Genomic DNA, 25,619 nt, shown 5'->3' with positions numbered 1-25,619 from the left:
TAGGCCCCTGGAGCTATTGTTCGGGCGCTCAGGTTTTGGGCCCTTGGACCTGGGGTGGTGGCCCCAACGGGTTAGGTCCCTGTAGCTATGGTTCGAGTGCTCAGGGGTTGGGCCCCTGGAGCTAGTGTTGGGGCCCCCAGGGGTTAGACCCCTGAAGGTATTGTTCGAGCGCTCAGGGGTTGGGACTCTGGTACTGGTGTTGAGGCCCCCAGGGGTTAGGCCCCTGGAGCTATGGTTCGGGCGCTCAGGGGTTGCAACCCTGGAGCTGGTGTTGGGCCCTCCAGGGGTTCGGCCCCTGGAGCTGGTGTTGGGCCCCCCAGGGGTTCGGCCCCTGGAGCTGGGGTTGGGGCCCCCGGGGGTTAGGCCCCTGGAGCTATGGTTCGGGCGCTAAGGGGTTGGGCCCCTGGAGCTTGTGTTGGAGCCCCCAGGGGTTGGGCCCCTGGAGCTGGTGTTCGGCCTCCAGTGGTTGGGCCCCTGGAGCTGGGGTTCGGGTCCCCAGGGGTTAGCCCCCTGGAGATATGGTTTGGGGTCTCAAGGGTTGGGCCCCTGGAGCTGGTGTTGGGGACCCTAGGGGTTAGGGCCCTGGAGCTGGTGTTGGGACCCTAGGGGTTAGGCCACTGGAGCTATGGTTCGGGCGCTGAGGGGTTGGGCCCCTGGAGCCTTTGTTGGGGCCCCCAGGGGTTAGGCCCCTGGAGCTATGGTTCCGGCGCTCAGGGGTTGGGCCATTGGAGCTGGGGTGGGGGCCCCCAGGGGTTAGGCCCCAGCAGCTATGGTTCGGGCGCTCAGGGGTTGGACCCCTGGAGCTGGTGTTGGGGCCCCCAGGGGTTAGGCCCCTGGAGCTATGGTTCGGGCGCTCAGGGGTTGGGCCCCTGGAGCTGGTGGTGGGGCCCCCAGGGTTTGGGACCCTGGAGCTGTGGTTGGGGCCCCCAGGGGTTAGGCCCCAGGAGCTATGGTTCGGACGCTCAGGGGTGGGGCCCCTGGAGCTGGTGTTGGGGTCCCCAGGGGTTAGGCCCCTGGAGGTATCGTTCGGTCGCTCAGGGGTTGGGCCCTTGGAGCTGGTTTTGGGGCCCTCAGGGATTAGGCCCCTGGAGCTATGGTTCGGGCGCTCAGGGGTTGGGCCCCTGGATTTGGTGTTAGGGCCCCCAAGGTTTGGACCCCTGGAGCTGGTGTTGGGGCCCCAGGGTTTAGGCCCCTTGAGCTATGGTTCGGGCGCTCCGGGGTTGGGCCCCTGGAGCGATGTTTCGGGCGCTCAGGGCTTGGTCCCCTGGAGTTGGTGTTGGGGCCCCCAGGGGTTGGGCTCCTGGGGTTGGGGTTGGGGCCCCTGGGGTTAGGCCCCTGGAGCTATGGTTCCGGCGCTCAGGGGTTGGGCCGTTGGAGCTGGGGTGGGGGCCCCCAGGGGTTAGGCCCCTGCAGCTATGGTTCGTGCTCTCTGGGGTTGGACCCCTGGAGCTGGGTTTGGAGCCCCCGGGGGTTAGACCCCTGGAGCTATGGTTCGGGCACTCAGGGGTTGGACCCCTGGAGCTGGTGTTGGGGCCCAGAGGGGTTAGGCTCCTGGAGGTATTGTTCGGGCGCTCAGGGGTTGGGCCCCTGGAGCTGGTGTTGGGGCCCCGAGGTTTTAGGCCCTTCGAACTATGCTTCGGACGCTCAGAGGTTGGGCGTCTCGACTGGTGTTGGGGCCCCCAGGGGCTGGGCCCCTGGAGCTGGTGTTGGGGCCCCAGGGGTTAGTCCCCTGGAGCTATGGTTCGAGTGCTCAGGGGTTGGGCCCCTGGAGCTGGTGTTGGGGCCCCCAGGGGTTAGGCCCCCGGAGCTATGGTTCGGGCGCTCAGAGGTTGGAACCCTGGAGCTGGGGTTGAGGTTCCCAGGGGTTAGGCCCCTGGAGCTATGGTTCGGGGGCTTAGGGGTTGGGCCCCTGGAACTGGTGTTGGGGCCCCCAGGGGCTGGGCCCCTGGAGCTGGTGTTGGGGCCTTCAGGGGTTGGGCCCCTGGAGCTGGGGTTCGGGTCCCCAGGGTTTAGCCCCCTGGAGATATGGTTCGGGGTCTCAGGGGTTGGGCCCCTGGAGCTGGTGTTGGGGCCCCGAGGGGTTAGGGCCCTGGAGCTCGGGTTGGGGCCCGATTGGTTAGGCCTCTAGAGCTATGGTTCGGGCGCTCAGAGGTTGGGCCCCTGGAGCTATGGTTCGGGCACTCAGGGGTTGGGCCCTTGGAGCTGGGGTGGGGGCCCCCAGGGGTTAGGCTCCTGGAGCTGGGGTTGGGGCCCCCGGGGGTTAGGCCACTGGAGCTATGGTTCGGGCGCTCAGGGGTTGGGCCCTTGGAGCTGGGGTGGGGGCCCCCAGGGGTTAGGCCCCTGGAGCTATGGTTCGGGCGCTCTGGGGTTAGGCCCCTGGAGCTGGTGTTGGGTCCCCCAGGGTTTAGGCCCCTGGAGGTATTGTTCGGGCGCTCAGGCGTTGGGCCCTTGGAGCTGGTGTTGGGGCCCCCAGGGGTTAGGCCCCTGGACCTATGTTTCGGGCGCTCAGGGTTTGGACCCCTGGAGCTGGTGTTGGGGCCCCTGAGCTAAAGTCACCCCCTGCTCTCCCATCCCCCACACAGACAGTCCCCACTCCATCACAGTAATGCCTAGAGCATTTCACTCATGGAGCAACAGTAACAGTGTGTTGCTATGCAGGGTAATGCCCAGAGCATTTGCTGCATGGAGCAAGAGTGACACCATGTAGCCACACAGGGTAATACACAGAGAATTTCACCGCACGGAGCAACAGTGACACCTTGTGGTCTCGCAGGGTAATGCACAGAGCATTTCCTGCATGGAGCTATGGTACGGGAGCTCTGGAGTTGGGCCCCTGGAGCTGGTGTTGGGGCTCCCAGGGGTTGGGCCCGTGGAGCTGGAGTTGGGGCCCCAGGGGTCAGGCCCCTGGAGCTATGGTTCGGGCGCTCAGGGTTTGGGCCCTTGGAGCTAGGGCGGGGGCCCCCAGTGGTTAGGCCCCTAGACCTATGGTTCGGGCACTCAGGGGTAGGGCCCGAGGAGGTGGTGTTGGGACCCCCACAGGTTAGGCCCCTGGAGGTATTGTTCGGGCGCTCAGGGGTTGGGTCCTTGGAGCTGGTGTTGGGCCCCCAGGGATTAGGCCCCTGGAGCTAAGGTTCGGGCGCTCAGGGGTTGGGACCCTGGAGCTGGTGTTGGGGCCCCCAGGGGTTGGGCCCCTGGAACTGGTGTTGGGACCCCAGGGATTAGGCCCCTTGAGCTATGGTTCTGGCGCTGAGGGGTTGAGAACCTGGAGCTGGTGTTGGGGCCCCCAGGGGTTGGGCCCCTCGAGCTATCGTTAGGGCTCTCAGGGGTTTGGCCCCTGGAGCTTGTGTTGGGGCCCCCACGGGTTAGGCCCCTGGAGGTATCGTTCAGGCACTCAGGGATTGGGCCCTTGGAGCTGGTTTTGGGGCTCCCCCGGGATTAGGCCCCTGGAGCTATGGTTCAATGCCCAGTGGTTGGGCCCCTGTAGCTGATGTTAGGGTCCCCAGGGGTTGGACCCCTGGAGCTGGTGTTGGGGCCCCAAGGGTTAGGCCCCTGGAGCTATGGTTCGTGCGCTCAGTGGTTGGGCCCCTGCAGCTGGTGTTGGGGCCCCAGGGGTTTGGCCCCTGGAGCTGGTGTTGGGGCCCCAGGGGTTAGGCCCCTGGAGCTATGGTTGGGGCTCTCAGGGGTTGGGCCCCTGGAGCTGGGGTCGAGGGCTCCAGGGGTTTGGCCCCTGGACCTGGGGTTGGGGCCCCCGGGGGTTAGCCCCTGGAGCTGTGGTTCGGGCGCTCAGGGGTTGGGCCCCTGGAGCGATGGTACGGGCGCTCAGGGGTTGGGCCCCTGGAGCTGCTGTTAGGGCCCCCAGGAGTTGGGCTCCTGGGGCTGGGGTTGGGGCCCCCAGGGGTTATGCCCCTGGAGCTATGGTTCCGGCGCTCAGGGGTTGGGCCGTTGGAGCTGGGGGGGGGGCCGCCAGGGGTTAGGCCCCTGCAGCTATGGTTCGGGCGCTCAGGGGTTGGACCCCTGGAGCTGGGGTTGGAGCCCCCGGGGGTTAGACCCCTGGAGGTATGGTTCGGGCGCTGAGCAATTGGTCCCCTGGAGCTGGTGTTGGGGCCCCGAGGGGTTAGGGCCCTGGAGCTGGTGTTGGGGCCCAAGGGGTTAGGTCCCTGGAGCTATTGTTTGGGCGCTCAGGGGTTGGGCCTCTGGAGCTATTGTTCGGGCGCTCAGGGATTGGGCCCTTGGAGCTGGGGTGGGGGCCCCCAGGAGTTAGGCCCCTGGAGCTATGGTTCGGGCGCTCAGGGGTTGGGCCTTTGGAGCTGGTGTTGAGGCCCCCAGGGATTAGGCCCATGTAGCTATGGTTCGGGCGCTCAGGGGTTCGGTTCCTGGAGCTGGTGTTGGGGTCCGCAGGGGTTGGGCCCCTGGAGCTGTGGTTGGGGCCCCCGGGGGTTAGGCCCCTGGAGCTATGGTTCCGTCGCTCAGGGGTTGGGACCCTGGAGCTGGTGTTGGGGCCCCCAGGGGTTCGGCCCCTGGAGCTCGGGTTGGAGCCCCCGGGGGTTAGACCCCAGGAGCTATGGTTCGGGCGCTGAGTTGTTGGGCCCGTGGAGCCTTTGTTGGGGCCCCCAGGGGTTAGGCCCCTGGAGCTGGTGTTGGGGCCCCAGGGGTCAGGCCCCTGGAGCTATGGTTCGGGCGCTCAGGGGTTGGGCAACTGGAGCTGGTGTTTGGGCCCCGAGGGGTTGGGCTCCTGGGGCTGGGGTTGGGGCCCCCAGGGGTTAGGCCCCTGCAGCTATGGTTCGGGTTCTCAGGGGTTGGACCCCTGGAGCTGGTGTTGGGGCCCCCAGGGGTCAGGCCCCTGGAGCTATGTTTCGGGCGCTCAGGGGTTGGGCCCCTGGAGCTGATGTTGGGGACCCCAGGGGTTGGGCCCCTGGCGCTGGTGTTCGGGCCCCAGGGATTAGGCCCCTGGAGCTATGGTTCGTACGCTCAGGTTTTGGACCCTTGGAGCTGGGGTGGGGGTCCCCAGGGGTTAGGCCCCTTTAGCTATGGTTCGAGAGCTCAGGGGTTGGGCCCCTGGAGCTGGTGCTGTGGCCCCCACTGGTTAGGCCCCTGGAGGTATTGTTCGATCGCTCAGGGGTTGGGCCCCTGGAGCTGGTGTTGGGGCCCCTAGGGTTTAGGCCCTTGGAGCTATGGTTTGGGAGCTCAGGGGTTGGGCCCCTGGAGTTGGTGTTGGGGCACCCAGGGGTTGGGCTCCTGGGGCTGGGGTTGGGGCCCCCAGGGGTTAGGCCCCTGGAGCTATGGTTCGGGCACTCAGGGGTAGGGCCGTTGGAGCTGGGGTGGGGGCCCCCAGGGTTACGCCCCTGCAGCTATGGTTCGGGCGCTCAGGGGTTGGACCCCTGGAGCTGGGGCTGGAGCCCCCGGGGTTAGACCCCTGGAGCTATGGTTTGGGCGCTCAGTGGTTGGGCCCCTGGAGCTATAGTTCGGGCTCTCAGGGGTTGGGCCCCTGGAGCTGGGGTCGAGGGCCCCAGGGGTTGGGCCCCTGGAGGTGGGGTTGGGGCCCCCGGGGGTTAGGCCCCTGGAGCTATATTTCGGGCGCTCAGGAGTTGGGCCCTTGGAGCTGGAGTTGGGGCCCCCAGGGGTTGGGCCCCTGGAGCTGGTGTTGGGGCCCCTAGGGGTTAGGCCCCTGGAGTTATGGTTCGGGCACTCAGGGGTTGGGCCCCTGGAGCTGGTGTTGGGGCCCCCAGGGGTTGGGCCCCTGGAGCTGGTGTTGGGGCCCCAGGGGTTAGGCCTCTGGAGGTATTGTTTGGGCGCTCAGGGGTTGGGCCCCTGGAGCTATGGTTTGGGCGCTCAGGGGTTGTGCCCCTGGAGCTGGTGTTGGGGCCCCAGGGGCTGGACCCCTGGAGCTGGTGTTGGGGCCCCAGGGGTTAGGCCCCTGGAGCTCTGGTTCGGGCACTCAGCGGTTGGGCCCCTGGGGCTATGGTTCGGGCGCTCAGGGGTTGGGCCCCTGGAGCTGGGGTCGAGGGCCCCAGGGGTTGGGCCCCTGGAGTTGGGGTTGGGGCCCCCAGGGTTTAGGCCCCTGGACCTATGGTTCGGGCGCTCAGGGGTTGGGCCCTTGGAGCTGGGGTGGGGGCCCCCAAGGGTTAGGCCCCTGGAGCTATGGTTCGGGCGCTCAGGGGTTGGACCATTGGAGCTGGGGTTGGAGCCCCCGGGGGTTAGACCCCTGGAGCTATGGTTCGGGGTCTGAGCGGTTGGGCCCCTGGAGCTGGTGTTGGGGCCCCGAGGGGTTAGGGCTCTGGAGCTGGTGTTGGGGCCCGAGGGGTTAGGCCCCTGGAGCTATTGTTTGGGCGCTCAGGGGTTGGGCCCCTGGAGCTATGGTTCGGGCGCTCAGGGATTGGGCCCTTGGAGCTGGGGTGGGGGCCCCCAGGGGTTAGGCCGCTGGAGCTATGGTTCGGGAGCTCAGGGGTTCGGTTCCTGGAGCTGGTGTTGGGGTCCGCAGGGGTTGGGCCCCTGGAGTTGTGGTTATGGCCCCCGGGTTTTAGGCCCCTGGAGCTATGGTTCGGGCGCTCAGGGGTTGGGACCCTGGAGCTGGTGTTGGGGCCCCCAAGGGTTGGACCCCTGGAGCTGGTGTTGGGGCCCCAGGGGTTAGGCCCCTGAAACTATGGTTCGGGCGCTCAGGGGTTGGGCCCCTGGCGCGATGGTTCAGTCGCTCAGGGCTTGGGCCCCTGGAGCTGGTGTTGGGGCCCCCAGGGGTTGGGCTCCTGGGGCTGAGGTTGGGGCACCTAGGGGTTAGGCCCCTGGAGCTATGGTTCCGGCGCTCAAGGTTGTGCCTTTGGAGCTGGGGTGGGGGCCCCGAGGGGTTAGGCCCCTGCAGCTATGGTTCGTGCGCTCTGGGGTTGGACCCCTGGAACTGGGTTTCGAGCCCCCGGGGGTTAGACCCCTGGAGCTATGGTTCGGGCGCTCAGGGGTTAGACCCCTGGAGCTGGTGTTGGGGTCCACAGGGGTTAGGCCCCTGGAGGTATTGTTCGGGCGCTCAGGGGTTGGGCCCCTGGAGCTGGTGTTGGGGCCCCGAGGATTTAGGCCGCTCGAGCTATGCTTCGGGCGCTCAGGGGTTGGGCCCCTGGACTGGTGTTGGGGCCCCCAGGGGCTGGGCTCCTGGAGTTGGTCTTCGGGCCCCAGGGGTTAGTCCCCTGGAGCTATCGTTCGGGCGTTCAGGGGTTGGGCCCCTGGAGCTGGTCTTGGGGCCCCCAGGGGTTGGGCCGCTGGCGCTGGTGTTGGGGCCCCAGGAGTTAGGCCCCTGGAGCTATGGTTCGGGCGCTCAGGTTTTGGGCCCTTGGACCTGGGGTGCAGGCCCCAACGGGTTAGGCCCCTGTAGCTATGGTTCGAGTGCTCAGGGGTTGGGCCCCTGGAGCTAGTGTTGGGGCCCCCAGGGGTTAGACTCCTGAAGGTATTGTTCGAGTGCTCAGGGGTTGGGACTCTGGTACTGGTGTTGAGGCCCCCAGGGGTTAGGCCCCTGGAGCTATGGTTCGGGCGCTCAGGGGTTGCAACCCTGGAGCTGGTGTTGGGCCCCCCAGGGTTTCGGCCCCTGGAGCTGGTGTTGGGCCCCCCAGGGGTTCGGCCCCTGGAGCTGGGGTTGGGGCCCCCGGGGGTTAGGCCCCTGGAGCTATGGTTCGGGCGCTAAGGGGTTGGGCCCCTGGAGCTTGTGTTGGAGCCCCCACGGGTTGGGCCCCTGGAGCTGGTTTGGGGCCTCCAGTGGTTGGGCCCCTGGAGCTGGGGTTCGGGTCCCCAGGGGTTAGCCCCCTGGAGATATGGTTTGGGGTCTCAAGGGTTGGGCCCCTGGAGCTGGTGTTGGGGACCCTAGGGGTTAGGGCCCTGGAGCTGGTGTTGGGACCCGAGGGGTTAGGCCACTGGAGCTATGGTTCGGGCGCTGAGGGGTTGGGCCCCTGGAGCCTTTGTTGGGGCCCCCAGGGGTTAGGCCCCTGGAGCTGGTGTTGGGGCCCCATGGGTTAAGCCCCTGGAGCTATGGTTCGGGCGCTCAGGGGTTGGGCCCATGGAGCTGGTGTTGGGTCCCCCGGGGGTTGGGCTCCTGTGGCTGGGGTTGGGGCCCCCAGGGGTTAGGCCCCTGGAGCTATGGTTCCGGCGCTCAGGGTTTGGGGCATTGGAGCTGGGGTGGGGGCCCCCAGGGGTTAGGCCCCAGCAGCTATGGTTCGGGCGCTCAGGGGTTGGACCCCTGGAGCTGGTGTTGGGGCCCCCAGGGGTTAGGCCCCTGGAGCTATGGTTCGGGCGCTCAGGGGTTGGGCCCCTGGAGCTGGTGTTGGGGCCCCCAGGTGTTAGGCCCCTGTAGCTATGGTTCGAGAGCTCAGGGGTTGGGCCCCTGTAGCTGGTGGTGGGGCCCCCAGGGTTTGGGCCCCTGGAGCTGTGGTTGGGGCCCCCAGGGGTTAGGCCCCAGGAGCTATGGTTCGGGCGCTCAGGGGTTGGGCCCCTTGAGCTGGTGTTGGGGCCCCCAGGGGTTAGGCCCCTGGAGCTATGGTTCGGGCGCTCAGGGGTTGGGCCCCTGGAGCTGGTGTTGGGGCCCCCAGGGGTTAGGCCCCTGTAGCTATGGTTCGAGAGCTCAGGGGTTGGGCCCCTGTAGCTGGTGGTGGGGCCCCCAGGGTTTGGGCCCCTGGAGCTGTGGTTGGGGCCCCCAGGGGTTAGGCCCCAGGAGCTATGGTTCGGACGCTCAGGGGTGGGGCCCCTGGAGCTGGTGTTGGGGTCCCCAGGGGTTAGGCCCCTGGAGGTATCGTTCGGTCGCTCAGGGGTTGGGCCCTTGGAGCTGGTTTTGGGGCCCTCAGGGATTAGGCCCCTGGAGCCATGGTTCGGGCGCTCAGGGGTTGGGCCCCTGGATTTGGTGTTAGGGCCCCCAAGGTTTGGACCCCTGGAGCTGGTGTTGGGGCCCCAGGGTTTAGGCCCCTGGAGCTATGGTTCGGGCGCTCCGGGGTTGGGCCCCTGGAGCGATGTTTCGGGCGCTCAGGGCTTGGTCCCCTGGAGTTGGTGTTGGGGCCCCAAGGGTTAGGCCCCTGGAGCTATGGTTCGTGCGCTCAGTGGTTGGGCCCCTGCAGCTGGTGTTGGGGCCCCAGGGGTTTGGCCCCTGGAGCTGGTGTTGGGGCCCCAGGGGTTAGGCCCCTGGAGCTATGGTTCGGTCTCTCAGGGGTTGGGCCCCTGGAGCTGGGGTCGAGGGCTCCAGGGGTTTGGCCCCTGGACCTGGGGTTGGGGCCCCCGGGGGTTAGGACCCTGGAGCTGTGGTTCGGGCGCTCAGGGGTTGGGGCCCTGGACCGATGGTACGGGCGCTCAGGGGTTGGGCCCCTGGAGCTGCTGTTAGGGCCCCCAGGGGTTGGGCTCCTGGGGCTGGGGTTGGGGCCCCCAGGGGTTAAGCCCCTGGAGCTATGGTTCCGGCGCTCAGGGGTTGGGCCGTTGGAGCTGGGGTGGGGGCCGCCAGGGGTTAGGCCCCTGCAGCTATGGTTCGGGCGCTCAGGGGTTGGACCCCTGGAGCTGGGGTTGGAGCCCCCGGGGGTTAGACCCCTGGAGGTATGGTTCGGGCGCTGAGCAATTGGGCCCCTGGAGCTGGTGTTGGGGCCCCGAGGGGTTAGGGCCCTGGAGCTGATGTTGGGGCCCAAGGGGTTAGGCCCCTGGAGCTATTGTTTGGGCGCTCAGGGGTTGGGCCTCTGGAGCTATGGTTCGGGCGCTCAGGGATTGGGCCCTTGGAGCTGGGGTGGGGGCCCCCAGGGGTTAGGCCCCTGGAGCTATGGTTCGGGCGCTCAGGGGTTGGGCCTTTGGAGCTGGTGTTGTGGCCCCCAGGGATTAGGCCCATGTAGCTATGGTTCGGGCGCTCAGGGGTTGGGTTCCTGGAGCTGGTGTTGGGGTCCGCAGGGGTTGGCCCTCTGGAGCTGTGGTTGGGGCCCCCGGGGGTTAGGCCCCTGGAGCTATGGTTCCGGCGCTCAGGGGTTGGGACCCTGGAGCTGGTTTTGGGGCCCCCAGGGTTTCGGCCCCTGGAGCTCGGGTTGGAGCCCCCGGGGGTTAGACCCCAGGAGCTATGGTACGGGCGCTGAGTTGTTGGGCCCCTGGAGCCTTTGTTGGGGCCCCCAGGGGTTAGGCCCCTGGAGCTGGTGTTGGGGCCCCAGGGGTCAGGCCCCTGGAGCTATGGTTCGGGCGCTCAGGGGTTGGGCCCCGGGAGCTGGTGTTTGGGCCCCGAGGGGTTGGGCTCCTGGGGCTGGGGTTGGGGCCCCCAGGGGTTAGGCCCCTGCAGCTATGGTTCGGGCTCTCAGGGGTTGGACCCCTGGAGCTGGTGTTGGGGCCCCCAGGGGTCAGGCCCCTGGAGCTATGTTTCGGGCGCTCAGGGGTTGGGCCCCTGGAGCTGATGTTGGGGCCCCCAGGGGTTGGGCCCCTGGCGCTGGTGTTCGGGCCCCAGGGGTTAGGCCCCTGGAGCTATGGTTCGTACGCTCAGGTTTTGGACCCTTGGAGCTGGGGTGGGGGCCCCCAGGGGTTAGGCCCCTTTAGCTATGGTTCGAGAGCTCAGGGGTTGGGCCCCTGGAGCTGGTGCTGTGGCCCCCACTGGTTAGGCCCCTGGAGGTATTGTTCGATCGCTCAGGGGTTGGGCCCCTGGAGCTGGTGTTGGGGCCCCCAGGGTTTAGGCCCTTGGAGCTATGGTTTGGGAGCTCAGGGGTTGGGCCTCTGGAGCTGGTGTTGGGGCCCCCAGGGGTTCGGCTCCTGGGGCTGGGGTTGGGGCCCCCAGGGGTTAGGCCCCTGGAGCTATGGTTCAGGCACTCAGGGGTTCGGCCGTTGGAGCTGGGGTGGGGGCCCCCAGGGTTAGGCCCCTGCAGCTATGGTTCGGGCGCTCAGGGGTTGGACCCCTGGAGCTGGGGCTGGAGCCCCCGGGGTTAGACCCCTGGAGCTATGGTTTGGGCGCTCAGTGGTTGGGCCCCTGGAGCTATAGTTCGGGCTCTCAGGGGTTGGGCTCCTGGAGCTGGGGTCGAGGGCCCCAGGGGTTGGGCCCCTGGAGGTGGGGTTGGGGCCCCCGGGGGTTAGGCCCCTGGAGTTATGGTTCGGGCACTCAGGGGTTGGGCCCCTGGAGCTGGTGTTGGGGCCCCAGGGGCTGGACCCCTGGAGCTGGTGTTGGGGCCCCAGGGGTTAGGCCCCTGGAGCTCTGGTTCGGGCGCTCAGCGGTTGGGCCCCTGGGGCTATGGTTCGGGCGCTCAGGGGTTGGGCCCCTGGAGCTGGGGTCGAGGGCCCCAGGGTTTGGGCCCCTGGAGCTGGTGTTGGGGCCCCTAGGGGTTAGGCCCCTGGAGTTATGGTTCGGGCACTCAGGGGTTGGTCCCCTGGAGCTGGTGTTGGGGCCCCAGGGGCTGGACCCCTGGAGCTGGTGTTGGGGCCCCAGGGGTTAGGCCCCTGGAGCTCTGGTTCGGGCGCTCAGCGGTTGGGCCCCTGGGGCTATGGTTCGGGCGCTCAGGGGTTGGGCCCCTGGAGCTGGGGTCGAGGGCCCCAGGGGTTGGGCCCCTGGAGCTGGGGTTGGGGCCCCCGGGGTTTAGGCCCCTGGAGCTATGGTTCGGGCGCTCAGGGGTTGGGCCCTTGGAGCTGGGGTGGGGGCCCCCAAGGGTTAGGCCCCTGGAGCTATGGTTCGGGCGCTCAGGGGTTGGACCCCTGGAGCTGGGGTTGGAGCCCCCGGGGGTTAGACCCCTGGAGCTATGGTTCGGGGTCTGAGCGGTTGGGCCCCTGGAGCTGGTGTTGGGGCCCCGAGGGGTTAGGGCCCTGGAGCTGGTGTTGGGGCCCGAGGGGTTAGGCCCCTGGAGCTATTGTTTGGGCGCTCAGGGGTTGGGCCCCAGGAGCTATGGTTCGGGCGCTCAGGGATTGGGCCCCTGGAGCTGGTGTTGGGGCCCTGAGGTTTTAGGCTCCTCGAGCTATGCTTCGGACGCTCAGGGGTGGGGCCCCTGGACTGGTGTTGGGGCCACCAGGGGCTGGGCCCCTGGAGCTGGTCTTGGGGCCCCAGGGGTTAGTCCCCTGGAGCTATGGTTCGGGCGTTCAGGGGTTGGGCCCCTGGAGCTGGTCTTGGGGCCCCCAGGGGTTGGGCCGCTGGCGCTGGTGTTTGAGCCCCAGGAGTTAGGCCCGTGGAGCTATGGTTCGAGTGCTCAGGGATTGGGCCTCTGGAGCTGGTGTTGGGGACTCCAGGGGTTAGGCCCCTGGAGCTATGGTTCGGGCACTCAGGGGTTGCAACCCTGGAGCTGGTCTTGGGGCCCCCAGGGGTTGGGCCTCTGGAGCTGGGGTTGGGGCCTCCGGTGGTTAGTCCCCTGGAGCTATGGTTCGGGCGCTCAGGGGTTGGGCCCCTGGAGCTGGTGTTGGGGCCCCCAGGGGTTGGGCCCCTGGAGCTGGGGTTGAGGCCCCCAGGGGTTAGGCCCCTGAAGCTATGGTTCGGGCGCTCAGGGGTTGGGCCTCTGGAGCTATGGTTCGGGCGCTCAGGGGTTGGACCCTTGGAGCTGGGGTGGGGGCCCCCAGGGGTTAGGCCCCTGGAGCTGGGTTTGGGGCCCCCGGGGGTTAGGCCACTGGAGCTATGGTTCGGGCACTCAGGGGTTGGGCCCTTGGAGCTGGGGTGGGGGCCCCCAGGGTTTAGGCCCCTGGAGCTATGGTTCGGGCGCTTAGGGGTTAGGCCCCTGGAGCTGGTGTTGGGTCCCCCAGGGGTTAGGCCCCTGGAGGTATTGTTCGGGCGCTCAGGCGTTGGGCCCTTGGAGCTGGTGTTGGGCCCCCAGGGGTTAGGCCCCTGGAGCTATGTTTCGGGCGCTCAGGGGTTGGACCCCTGGAGCTGGTGTTGGGGCCCCTGAGCTAAAGTCACCCCCTGCTCTCCCATCCCCCACACAAACAGTCCCCACTCCCTCACAGTAATGCCCAGAGCATTTCACGCATGGAGCAACAGTAACAGTGTGTTGCTATGCAGGGTAATGCCCAGAGCATTTGCTGCATGGAGCAAGAGTGACACCATGTAGCCACACAGGGTAATACACAGAGAATTTCACCGCATGGAGCAACAGTGACACCTTGTGGTCACGCCGGGTAATGCACAGAGCATTTCCTGCATGGAGCTATGGTTCAGGAGCTCTGGAGTTGGGCCCCTGGAGCTGGTGTTGGGGCTACCAGGGGTTGGGCCCGTGGAGCTGGTGTTGGGGCCCCAGGGGTTAGGCCGCTTGAGCTATGGTTCGGGTGCTCAGAGGTCGGGCCCTTGGAGCTGGTGTTGGGGCCCCCAGGGGTTGGGCCGTTGGAGCTCGGGTGGGGCCTCCAGGGTTAGGCCCCTGTAGCTATGGTTCGGGCGCTCAGGGGTTGGACCCCTGGAGCTGGGGTTGGAGCCCCCGGGGGTTAGACCTCTGGAGGTATGGTTCGGGCGCTGAGCAATTGGGCCCCTGGAGCTGGTGTTGGGGCCCCGAGGGGTTAGGGCCCTGGAGCTGGTGTTGGGGCCCAAGGGGTTATGCCCCTGGAGCTATTGTTTGGGCGCTCAGGGGTTGGGCCTCTGGAGCTATGGTTCGGGCACTCAGGGATTGGGCCCTTGGAGCTGGGGTGGGGGCCCCCAGGGGTTAGGCCCCTGGAGCTATGGTTCGGGCGCTCAGGGGTTGGGCCTTTGGAGCTGGTGTTGAGGCCCCCAGGGATTAGGCCCATGTAGCTATGGTTCAGGCGCTCAGGGGTTGGGTTCCTGGAGCTGGTGTTGGGGTCCGCAGGGGTTGGGCCCCTGGAGCTGTGGTTGGGGCCCCCGGGGGTTAGGCCCCTGGAGCTATGGTTCCGGCGCTCAGGGGTTGGGACCCTGGAGCTGGTGTTGGGGCCCCCAGGGGTTCGGCCCCTGGAGCTCGGGTTGGAGCCCCGGGGGGTTAGACCCCAGGAGCTATGGTTCGGGTGCTGAGGGGTTGGGCCCCTGGAGCCTTTGTTGGGGCCCCCAGGGGTTAGGCCCCTGGAGCTGGTGTTGGGGCCCCAGGGGTCAGGCCCCTGGAGCTATGGTTCGGGCACTCAGGGGTTGGGCCCCTGGAGCTGGTGTTTGGGCCCCGAGGGGTTGGGCTCCTGGGGCTGAGGTTGGGGCCCCAGGGGTTAGGCCCCTGCAGCTATGGTTCGGGCTCTCAGGGGTTGGACCCCTGGAGCTGGTGTTGGGGCCCCCAGGGGTCAGGCCCCTGGAGCTATGTTTCGGGCGCTCAGGGGTTGGGCCCCTGGAGCTGATGTTGGGGCCCCCAGGGGTTGGGCCCCTGGCGCTGGTGTTCGGGCCCCAGGGGTTAGGCCCCTGGAGCTATGGTTCGTACGCTCAGGTTTTGGACCCTTGGAGCTGGGGTGGGGGCCCCCAGGGGTTAGGCCCCTTTAGCTATGGTTCGAGAGCTCAGGGGTTGGGCCCCTGGAGCTGGTGCTGTGGCCCCCACTGGTTAGGCCCCTGGAGGTATTGTTCGATCGCTCAGGGGTTGGGCCCCTGGAGCTGGTGTTGGGGCCCCCAGGGTTTAGACCCTTGGAGCTATGGTTTGGGAGCTCAGGGGTTGGGCCCCTGGAGCTGGTGTTGGGGCCCCCAGGGGTTGGGCTCCTGGGGCTGGGGTTGGGGCCCCCAGGGGTTAGGCCCCTGGAGCTGTGGTTCGGGCACTCAGGGGTTCGGCCGTTGGAGCTGGGGTGGGGGCCCCCAGGGTTAGGCCCCTGCAGCTATGGTTCGGGCGCTCAGGGGTTGGACCCCTGGGGCTGGGGCTGGAGCCCCCGGGGTTAGACCCCTGGAGCTATGGTTTGGGCGCTCAGTGGTTGGGCCCCTGGAGCTATAGTTCGGGCTCTCAGGGGTTGGGCCCCTGGAGCTGGGGTCGAGGGCCCCAGGGGTTGGGCCCCTGGAGGTGGGGTTGGGGCCCCCGGGGGCTAGGCCCCTGGAGCTATATTTCGGGCGCTCAGGGGTTGGGCCCTTGGAGCTGGTGTTGGGGCCCCCAGGGGTTGGGCCCCTGGAGCTGGTGTTGGGGCTGTCATAAACAGATAGCTAAGGGTTAATGTCTCTTTCACCTGAAGCACCTGACCAGAGGACCAATTAGGAAACCGGATTTTTTCAACTTTGGGTGGAGGGAATTGAGTGTCTTTGTCTTTGTTTGCTGGCTGCCTGCTTTCTCTGAGCTTTGGAGAAGTAGTTCTACTTTCTAGTCTTCTGTTTCTAAGTGTAAGGACAAAGAGATCAGATAGTAAGTTATATGGTTTCTTTTCTTTGGTATTTGCATGAATATAAGTGCTGGAGTGCTTTGATTTGTATTCTTTTTGAATAAGGCTGTTTATTCAATATTCTTTTAAGCAATTGACCCTGTGTTGTATCATCTTAATACAGAGAGAACATTTGTACTTATTTTTCTTTCTTTTTATATAAAGCTTTCTTTTAAGACCTGTTGGAGTTTTTCTTTACTTCAGGGAAATTGAGTCTGTACTCACCAGGGAATTGGTGGGAGGAAGGAATCGGGGAGATCTGTGTGTTGGATTGCTAGCCTGATTTTTGCATTCCCTCTGGGGGAAGAGGAAAGTACTTTGGTTTCCAGGATTGGGAACGGAGAGGGGGAGTCCCTCTGTTTGGATTCACAGAGCTTGTGTCTGTGTATCTCTCCAGGAGCACCTGGAGGGGGGAAGGGAAAAAGGATTATTTCCCTTTGTTGTGAGACTCAAGGGATTTGGGTCTTGGGGTCCCCAGGGAAGGTTTTTCAGAGGGACCAGAGTGCCCCAAAACACTCTAATTTTTTGGGTGGTGGCAGCAGGTACCAGGTCCAAGCTGGTAACTAAGCTTGGAGGTTTTCATGCTAACCCCCATATTTTGGACGCTAAGGTCCAAATCTGGGACTAAGGTTATTACATGAGTGACAGCCGGTGGGATGAGATAGACAGAATCCAGAAGCCAGTGGAAATATTTTATTTTTCTCTTCTCTGCTAAGGGCTTTTTAGCAGAGAGAAACAGTTGGTTTTAAAAGGGAACCAGAGAGAATTTTTTTTTTTCTGCTCTCTCTGGCAGTTTGTGGCTTGCATGTTAAGGGTCTTTTGTCATGCAATAGCCCTCCCATTAGGAGGCAAGTACCAGCACTTATAGGCATGCAAATAAAGTGGTTTTTCTGGTTTCCCTTCATTGAACATTAGCTAGAGAGAGAAAAGGAAAAAAGCACTGTTGCTAGGCAGACTCCAGGAGGCAACAGAGAACCTGCAGTTCAGAAGATAAACACCGGAGGGCACCCCAACACAAGAAAACAGGAACCATGACTTCTAAGGCAAAAATTGACGCCGAAGGACAAATCAAAGAAGCTGAACACAGGCGACAACTGGAAATAAAACAAAAAGAGATGGAGATGAAAGAAAGAGAAGAACAGATCAAAGAGGCAGCCTACCAAAGAGAACAGGCAGCCAAAGAGGCAGCCAAGGAGGCAGCACACAAAAGAAAACTAGAAGAAGAAGAGGTGGCCTACCGAAGGAAACAAGCAGAAGAAGAGTTGGCCCACCGTCGAGAAATGGAAAAGCAACAAAAAGAGAATGAAGAGAAGGAAAAACAGAGAAAACATGAACTGGAGTTGGCAAAAGCTGGGCTGCATGTGCCAGCCAACCCTAACAACCCGGCGCCAATTATTGCTCCACAGCACAGGAAATTTCCCACCTACAAGGCAGGTGATGACACCGAGGCCTTCTTGGAAAATTTTGAAAGAGCCTATCTTGGGTACAGCATTCCCGAAGACCAGTACATGGTAGAATTGAGGTCACAGCTCAGTGGACCTTTAGCAGAGGTGGCAGCTGAAATGCCTAAGCACCAAATGAATGACTATAAACTTTTTCTAACCAAGGCCAGATACAGGATGGGGATAACCCCAGATCATGCCCGTCGGCGCTTCAGAACCCAAAAGTGGAAACCAGAGGTGTCATTTCCCAAACACGCCTACTACATTGCAAAAAACTATGAGGCCTGGCTAACAGGAAACAACATTCAAACCTTGGAAGAACTGAACCTCCTCATACAAATGGAGCAGTTCTTGGATGGTGTTCCTGAAGACATCACGCGGTACATACAAGATGGAAACCCCAAGAATATCGCTGAGGCGGGGGAGATTGGAGCCAAATGGATGGAACTGGCAGAAAGCAAGAAAGCTACTGTCAAGGGGAACGATTACCCCAGGGGGCACACAGACCATAAACCCTACAACCGAGGACAGCCAAAGACCCCACATACCACCCAAGTAAAGCCACAGATACCCTACCCTTCAACCTCACCAGTCTCCAGTAACTCACCTCGGCCCAGTGACCCATCAGATGGAAGATGCTTTAAGTGTAATGAACTGGGACATATCAAGGCCAAGTGTCCCAAGAACACCATGCGAGTGCAATTCATTACACCACCATCACACCAAAGATCCCCAGGCCCGGATGCCTCTCAAATACCCTTGGAGCGAAGGGAAAATTTGAGAGTGGGCGGAAAGAAGGTTACTGCGTGGAGAGACACGGGGGCACAAGTGTCAGCTATCCACCAATCCTTCGTTGACCCCAAATTCATCAACCCAAAGGCCAAAGTTACAATTTACCCCTTCATGTCACAAGCTGTAGACTTGCCTACAGCTCAACTGCCTGTCCAGTACAAAGGCTGGTCAGGAATGTGGACTTTTGCAGTCTATGACAATTATCCTATCCCCATGCTACTGGGGGAAGACTTGGCCAACCAGGTGAGGCGGGCCAAGAGAGTGGGAATGGTTACACATAGCCAAACCCGGCAAGCTTCCAGACCCATTCCTGTTCCTGAACCGTCCACAGAGGCCCCGTCTGTGTTACCAGAGACCCAGACAGAGGTAGAGGACCCGGATTCCATGCCTACCACTGAAACAGCCACAGCATCTCCAGTCCCAGGCCCGGAACTGGAACAGCAACCAGCACCAGCAAGTGCAACTACATCTTCAAACTCAACGCCAGAGGGCGCCAGCGAGCCAAAACTGGCAGAAGCAACAGACAGCCATACCCAAAAGGCTCAGCCAGAGCCTGAAATACCCTCAGGTGCACCAGCGGAGAGCGGTTCACCAGCAACGGAAACAACCCCATCACCTACATCGCTTCCAGAGGGACCAAGCCCAAGTCCACAGTCTGAGGAAGAACTGGTGACCCCAGCCTCAAGGGAACAGTTCCAGGCTGAGCAGGAAGCGGATGACAGCCTTCAGAAAGCTTGGGCGGCGGCACGGAGCACCCCACCGCCTCTCAGCTCTTCTAATCGATCCCGGTTTGTTATAGACCAAGGACTTTTGTACAAGGAAATTCTTTCTGGTGGACACCGGGAAGAATGGCAGCCGCAAAAACAGTTGGTGGTTCCAACTAAGTACCGGGGGAAGCTCTTAAGCTTAGCCCATGATCATCCCAGTGGCCATGCTGGGGTGAACAGAACCAAGGACCGGTTGGGGAAGTCCTTCCACTGGGAGGGGATGGGCAAGGACGTTGCCAAGTATGTCCGGTCTTGTGAGGTATGCCAAAGAGTGGGTAAGCCTCAAGACCAGGTCAAGGCCCCTCTCCAGCCACTCCCCATAATTGAGGTCCCATTTCAGCGAGTAGCTGTGGATATTCTGGGCCCTTTCCCAAAAAAGACGCCCAGAGGAAAGCAGTACGTACTGACTTTAGTGGACTTTGCTACCCGATGGCCAGAAGCAGTCGCTCTAGGCAACACCAGGGCTAACACTGTGTGCCTGGCCCTAACAGACATCTTTGCCAGGGTAGGTTGGCCCTCTGACATCCTTACAGATTCAGGGTCTAATTTCCTGGCAGGGACCATGGAAAAACTGTGGGAAACTCATGGGGTGAATCACTTGGTTGCCACCCCGTACCACCATCAAACCAATGGCCTGGTGGAAAGGTTCAATGGAACTTTGGGGGCCATGATACGAAAATTCATCAACGAATTCTCCAATAATTGGGACCTAGTGTTGCAGCAGTTGCTGTTTGCCTACAGGGCTGTACCACATCCCAGTTTAGGGTTTTCACCATTTGAACTTGTGTATGGTCACGAGGTTAAGGGGCCATTACAGTTGGTGAAGCAGCAATGGGAGGGGTTTACGCCTTCTCCAGGAACTAACATTCTGGACTTTGTAAGCAACCTGCAAAGCACCCTCCGACACTCTTTAGCCCTTGCTAGAGAGAACCTAAAGGATGCTCAAGAAGAGCAAAAGGCCTGGTATGACAGACATGCCAGAGATCGGTCCTTCAAGGTAGGAGACCAGGTTATGGTCTTGAAGGCGCAACAGGCCCATAAGATGGAAGCATCATGGGAAGGGCCATTCACGGTCCAAGAGCGCCTGGGAGCTGTAAACTACCTCATAGCATTTCCCAATTCCTCACTAAAGCCTAAAGTGTACCATGTTAATTCTCTCAAGCCTTTCTATTCCAGAGACTTACAGGTTTGTCAGTTTACAGTCCAGGGAGAGGATGCTGAGTGGCCTGACGGTGTCTACTACGACGGGAAAAAAAGACGGTGGCGTTGGAGAGGTGAACCTCTCAACCACCCTGGAACGTCTGCAGCGGCAACAAATCAAGGAGCTGTGCACTAGCTTCGCCCCATTGTTCTCAGCCACCCCAGGACGGACTGAACGGGCATACCACTCCATTGATACAGGTAATGCTCACCCAATCAGAACCCCACCTTACCGAGTGTCTCCTCATGCCCAAGCTGCTATAGAACGGGAGATCCAGAACATGCTACAGATGGGTATAATCCGCCCATCTACCAGTGCATGGGCATCTCCAGTGGTTCTGGTACCCAAACCAGATGGGGAAATACGCTTTTGCGTGGACTACCGTAAGCTAAATGCTGTAACTCGTCCGGACAACTATCCAATGCCACGTACCGATGAGCTATTGGAAAAGTTGGGACGTGCCCAGTTCATCTCTACAATAGACTTAACCAAGGGGTACTGGCAAGTACCGCTAGATGAACCTGCCAAGAAGAGGTCAGCATTCGTCACCCATGCGGGGGTGTATGAATTCAATGTCCTTCCTTTCGGCCTTCGTAATGCACCCGCCACCTTCCAAAGGCTGGTAGATGGTCTACTAGCTGGACTGGGAGAATTTGCAGTTGCCTACCTCGATGATGTGGCCATTTTTTCTGACTCCTGGCCCGAACACCTACTACACCTGGAAAAGGTCTTTGAGCGCATCAGGCAGGCAGGACTAACTGTTAAGGCCAAAAAGAGTCAAATAGGCCAAAACAGAGTGACTTACCTGGGGCACCAGGTGGGTCGAGGAACCATAAACCCCCTACAGGCCAAGGTGGATGCTATCCAAAAGTGGCCTGTCCCAAGGTCAAAGAAACAGGTCCAATCCTTCTTAGGCTTGGCCGGATACTACAGGCGATTTGTACCACACTACAGCCAAATCGCTGCCCCACTGACCGACCTGACCAAAAAGACCCAGCCAAATGCAGTTAAGTGGACTGATGAGTGTCAAAAGGCCTTTACCCAACTTAAGGCAACGCTCATGTCTGACCCTGTGCTCAGGGCCCCGGACTTTGACAAGCCATTCCTAGTAACCACAGATGCATCTGAGCGTGGTATAGGAGCAGTGCTCATGCAGGAAGCAACAGATCACAACTTCCATCCTGTCGTGTTTCTCAGCAAGAAACTGTCTGAGAGGGAAAGTCACTGGTCAGTCAGTGAAAAGGAATGCTATGCCATTGTGTACGCCCTGGAAAAGCTACGCCCATATGTTTGGGGACGGCGGTTCCAACTACAAACTGACCATGCTGCACTAAAGTGGCTTCATACTGCCAAGGGGAACAACAAGAAACTTCTTCGTTGGAGTTTAGCTCTCCAAGATTTTGATTTTGAAATTCAACACATCACAGGAGCTTCTAATAAAGTTGCTGATGCACTCTCCCGTGAGAGTTTCCCAGAATTCAGTAGTTAAAAAGTGTTCTTAAAATGTAGAAGTCTGTTAGTTATATACTTAGGAGTATATGTAAAGGTGTATGTGTTGTATTAATCTGTTTATTTTAAAGTTCTAGAAGGAAATCGCCGCCAGTGAGCTTCCCCACTGTCTGCAATTTGGGGGGCGTGTCATAAACAGATAGCTAAGGGTTAATGTCTCTTTCACCTGAAGCACCTGACCAGAGGACCAATCAGGAAACCGGATTTTTTCAACTTTGGGTGGAGGGAATTGAGTGTCTTTGTCTTTGTTTGCTGGCTGCCTGCTTTCTCTGAGCTTTGGAGAAGTAGTTCTACTTTCTAGTCTTCTGTTTCTAAGTGTAAGGACAAAGAGATCAGATAGTAAGTTATATGGTTTCTTTTCTTTGGTATTTGCATGAATATAAGTGCTGGAGTGCTTTGATTTGTATTCTTTTTGAATAAGGCTGTTTATTCAATATTCTTTTAAGCAATTGACCCTGTGTTGTATCATCTTAATACAGAGAGAACATTTGTACTTATTTTTCTTTCTTTTTATATAAAGCTTTCTTTTAAGACCTGTTGGAGTTTTTCTTTACTTCAGGGAAATTGAGTCTGTACTCACCAGGGAATTGGTGGGAGGAAGGAATCGGGGAGATCTGTGTGTTGGATTGCTAGCCTGATTTTTGCATTCCCTCTGGGGGAAGAGGAAAGTACTTTGGTTTCCAGGATTGGGAACGGAGAGGGGGAGTCCCTCTGTTTGGATTCACAGAGCTTGTGTCTGTGTATCTCTCCAGGAGCACCTGGAGGGGGGAAGGGAAAAAGGATTATTTCCCTTTGTTGTGAGACTCAAGGGATTTGGGTCTTGGGGTCCCCAGGGAAGGTTTTTCAGAGGGACCAGAGTGCCCCAAAACACTCTAATTTTTTGGGTGGTGGCAGCAGGTACCAGGTCCAAGCTGGTAACTAAGCTTGGAGGTTTTCATGCTAACCCCCATATTTTGGACGCTAAGGTCCAAATCTGGGACTAATAAGGTTATTACAGGGGCCCCTAGGGGTTAGGCCCCTGGAGTTATGGTTCGGGCACTCAGGGGTTGGGCCCCTGGAGCTGGTGTTGGGGCCCCCAGGGGTTGGGCCCCTGGAGCTGGTGTTGGGGCCCCAGGGGTTAGCCCTCTGGAGCTATGGTTCGGGCGCTCAGGGGTTGGGCCCCTGGAGCTATGGTTTGGGCGCTCAGGGGTTGTGCCCCTGGAGCTGGTGTTGGGGCCCCAGGGGCTGGACCCCTGGAGCTGGTGTTGGGGCCCCAGGGGTTAGGCCCCTGGAGCTCTGGTTCGGGCGCTCAGCGGTTGGGCCCCTGGGGCTATGGTTCGGGCGCTCAGGGGTTGGGCCCCTGGAGCTGGGGTCGAGGGCCCCAGGGGTTGGGCCCCTGGAGCTGGGGTTGGGGCCCCCGGGGTTTAGGCCCCTGGAGCTATGGTTCGGGCGCTCAGGGGTTGGGCCCTTGGAGCTTGGGTGGGGGCCCCCAAGGGTTAGGCCCCTGGAGCTATGGTTCGGGCGCTCAGGGGTTGGACCCCTGGAGCTGGGGTTGGAGCCCCCGGGGGTTAGACCCCTGGAGCTATGGTTCGGGGTCTGAGCGGTTGGGCCCCTGGAGCTGGTGTTGGGGCCCCGAGGGGTTAGGGCCCTGGAGCTGGTGTTGGGGCCCGAGGGGTTAGGCCCCTGGAGCTATTGTTTGGGCGCTCAGGGGTTGGGCCCCTGGAGCTATGGTTCGGGCGCTCAGGGATTGGGCCCTTGGAGCTTGGGTGGGGGCCCCCAGGGGTTAGGCCCCTGGAGCTATGGTTCGGGAGCTCAGGGGTTCGGTTCCTGGAGCTGGTGTTGGGGTCCGCAGGGTTGGGCCCCTGGAGTTGTGGTTATGGCCCCCGGGTTTTGGGCCCCTGGAGCTATGGTTCGGGCGCTCAGGGGTTGGGACCCTGGAGCTGGTGTTGGGGCCCCCAGGGGTTCGGCGCCTGGAGCTCGGGTTGGAGCCCCCGGGGGTTAGACCCCTTGAGCTATGGTTCGGGCGCTGAGGGGTTTGGAGGTTGGAGCTGGGGTGGGGGCCCCCAGGGGTTAGGCCCCTGTAGCTATGGTTCGAGAGCTCAGGAGTTGGGCCCCTGGAGCTGGTCGTGGGGCCCCCAGGGGTTAGGCCCATGGAGATATCGTTCGGGCGCTCAGGGTTTGGGCCCTTGGAGCTGGTTTTGGGCCCCCCAGGGATTAGGCCCCTGGAGCTATGGTTCGGGCACTCAGGGGTTGGGCCCCTGGAGTTGGTGTTAGGGCCCCCAGGGGTTGGAACCCTGGAGCTGGTGTTGGGGCCCCAGGGGTTAGGCCCCTGGAGCTATGGTTCGGGCGCTCAGGGGTTGGGCCAATGGAGCGATGGTTCGGGCGCTCAGGGCTTGGTCCCCTGGAGCTGGTGTTGGGGCCCCCAGGGGCTGGGCTCCTGGGGCTGGGGTTGGGGCCCCCAGGGGTTAGGCCCCTGGAGCTATGGTTCCGGCGCTCAGGGGTTGGGCCGTTGGAGCTGGGGTGGGGGCCCCCAGGGGTTAGGCCCCTGCAGCTATGATTCGTGCGCTCTGGGGTTGGACCCCTGGAGCTGGGTTTGGAGCCCCCGGGGGTTAGACCCCTGGAGCTATGGTTCGGGCGCTCAGGGGTTGGACCTCTGGAGCTGGTGTTGGGGCCCACAGGGGTTAGGCCCCTGGAGGTATTGTTCGGGCGCTCAGGGGTTGGGCCCCTGGAGCTGGTATTGGGGCCCCGAGGTTTTAGGCTCCTCGAGCTATGCTTCGGACGCTCAGGGGTGGGGCCCCTGGACTGGTGTTGGGGCCACCAGGGGCTGGGCCCCTGGAGCTGGTCTTGGGGCCCCAGGGGTTAGTCCCCTGGAGCTATGGTTCGGGCGTTCAGGGGTTGGGCCCCTGGAGCTGGTCTTGGGGTCCCCAGGGGTTGGGCCGCTGGCGCTGGTGTTTGGGCCCCAGGAGTTAGGCCCCTGGAGCTATGGTTCGAGTGCTCAGGGATTGGGCCTCTGGAGCTGGTGTTGGGGATTCCAGGGGTTAGGCCCCTGGAGCTATGGTTCGGGCACTCAGGGGTTGCAACCCTGGAGCTGGTCTTGGGGCCCCCAGGGGTTGGGCCTCTGGAGCTGGGGTTGGGGCCCCCGGGGGTTAGTCCCCTGGAGCTATGGTTCGGGCGCTCAGGGGTTGGGCCCCTGGAGCTGGTGTTGGGGCCCCCAGGGGTTGGGCCCCTGGAGCTGGGGTTGAGGCCCCCAGGGGTTAGGCCCCTGAAGCTATGGTTCGGGCGCTCAGGGGTTGGGCCTCTGGAGCTATGGTTCGGGCGCTCAGGGGTTGGACCCTTGGAGCTGGGGTGGGGGCCCCCAGGGGTTAGGCCCCTGGAGCTGGGTTTGGGGCCCCCGGGGGTTAGGCCAGTGGAGCTATGGTTCGGGCGCTCAGGGGTTGGGCCCTTGGAGCTGGGGTGGGGGCCCCCAGGGGTTAGGCCCCTGGAGCTATGGTTCGGGCGCTCAGGGGTTAGGCCCCTGGAGCTGGTGTTGGGTCCCCCAGGGGTTAGGCCCCTGGAGGTATTGTTCGGGCGCTCAGGCGTTGGGCCCTTGGAGCTGGTGTTGGGCCCCCAGGGGTTAGGCCCCTGGAGCTATGGTTCGGGCGCTCAGGGGTTAGGCCCCTGGAGCTGGTGTTGGGTCCCCCAGGGGTTAGGCCCCTGGAGGTATTGTTCGGGCGCTCAGGCGTTGGGCCCTTGGAGCTGGTGTTGGGCCCCCAGGGGTTAGGCCCCTGGAGCTATGTTTCGGGCGCTCAGGGGTTGGACCCCTGGAGCTGGTGTTGGGGCCCCTGAGCTAAAGTCACCCCCTGCTCTCCCATCCCCCACACGGACAGTCCCCACTCCCTCACAGTAATGCCCAGAGCATTTCACGCATGGAGCAACAGTAACAGTGTGTTGCTATGCAGGGTAATGCCCAGAGCATTTGCTGCATGGAGCAAGAGTGACACCATGTAGCCACACAGGGTAATACATAGAGAATTTCACCGCATGGAGCAACAGTGACACCTTGTGGTCACGCCGAGTAATGCACAGAGCATTTCCTGCATGGAGCTATGGTTCGGGAGCTCTGGAGTTGGGCCCCTGGAGCTGGTGTTGGGGCTCCCAGGGGTTGGGCCCGTGGAGCTGGTGTTGGGGCCCCAGGGGTTAGGCCGCTTGAGCTATGGTTCGGGTGCTCAGGGGTCGGGCCCTTGGAGCTGGTGTTGGGGCCCCCAGGGCTTGGGCCGTTGGAGCTCGGGTGGGGCCTCCAGGGTTAGGCCCCTGTAGCTATGGTTCGGGCGCTCAGGGGTTGGACCCCTGGAGCTGGGGCTGGAGCCCCCTGGGGTTAGACCCCTGGAGCTATGGTTCGGGCGCTCAGTGGTTGGGCCCCTCTAGCTATAGTTCGGGCTCTCAGGGGTTGGGCCCCTGGAGCTGGGGTCGAGGGCCCCAGGGGTTGGGCGTCTGGAGGTGGGGTTGGGGCCCCCGGGGGTTAGGCCTCTGGAGCAATGGTTCGGGCGCTCAGGGGTTGGGCCCTTGGAGCTGGTGTTGGGGCCCCGAGGGGCTGGGCCCCTGGAGCTGGTGTTGGGGCCCCTAGGGGTTAGGCCCGTGGAGTTATGCTTCGGGCGCTCAGGGGTTGGGCCCCTGGAGCTGGTGTTGGGGCCCCCAGGGGTTGGGCCCCTGGAGCTGGTGTTGGGGCCCCAGGGGTTAGGCCTCTGGATCTATGGTTCAGGCGCT

The sequence above is a fragment of the Gopherus flavomarginatus genome, unplaced genomic scaffold, assembly GCF_025201925.1.
Source record: "Gopherus flavomarginatus isolate rGopFla2 unplaced genomic scaffold, rGopFla2.mat.asm mat_scaffold_120_arrow_ctg1, whole genome shotgun sequence".
Taxonomy (NCBI): Eukaryota; Metazoa; Chordata; order Testudines; family Testudinidae; genus Gopherus; species Gopherus flavomarginatus.
The sequence above is the reverse complement of the archived record's forward strand: the minus strand, read 5'-3'. Positions refer to the sequence as shown.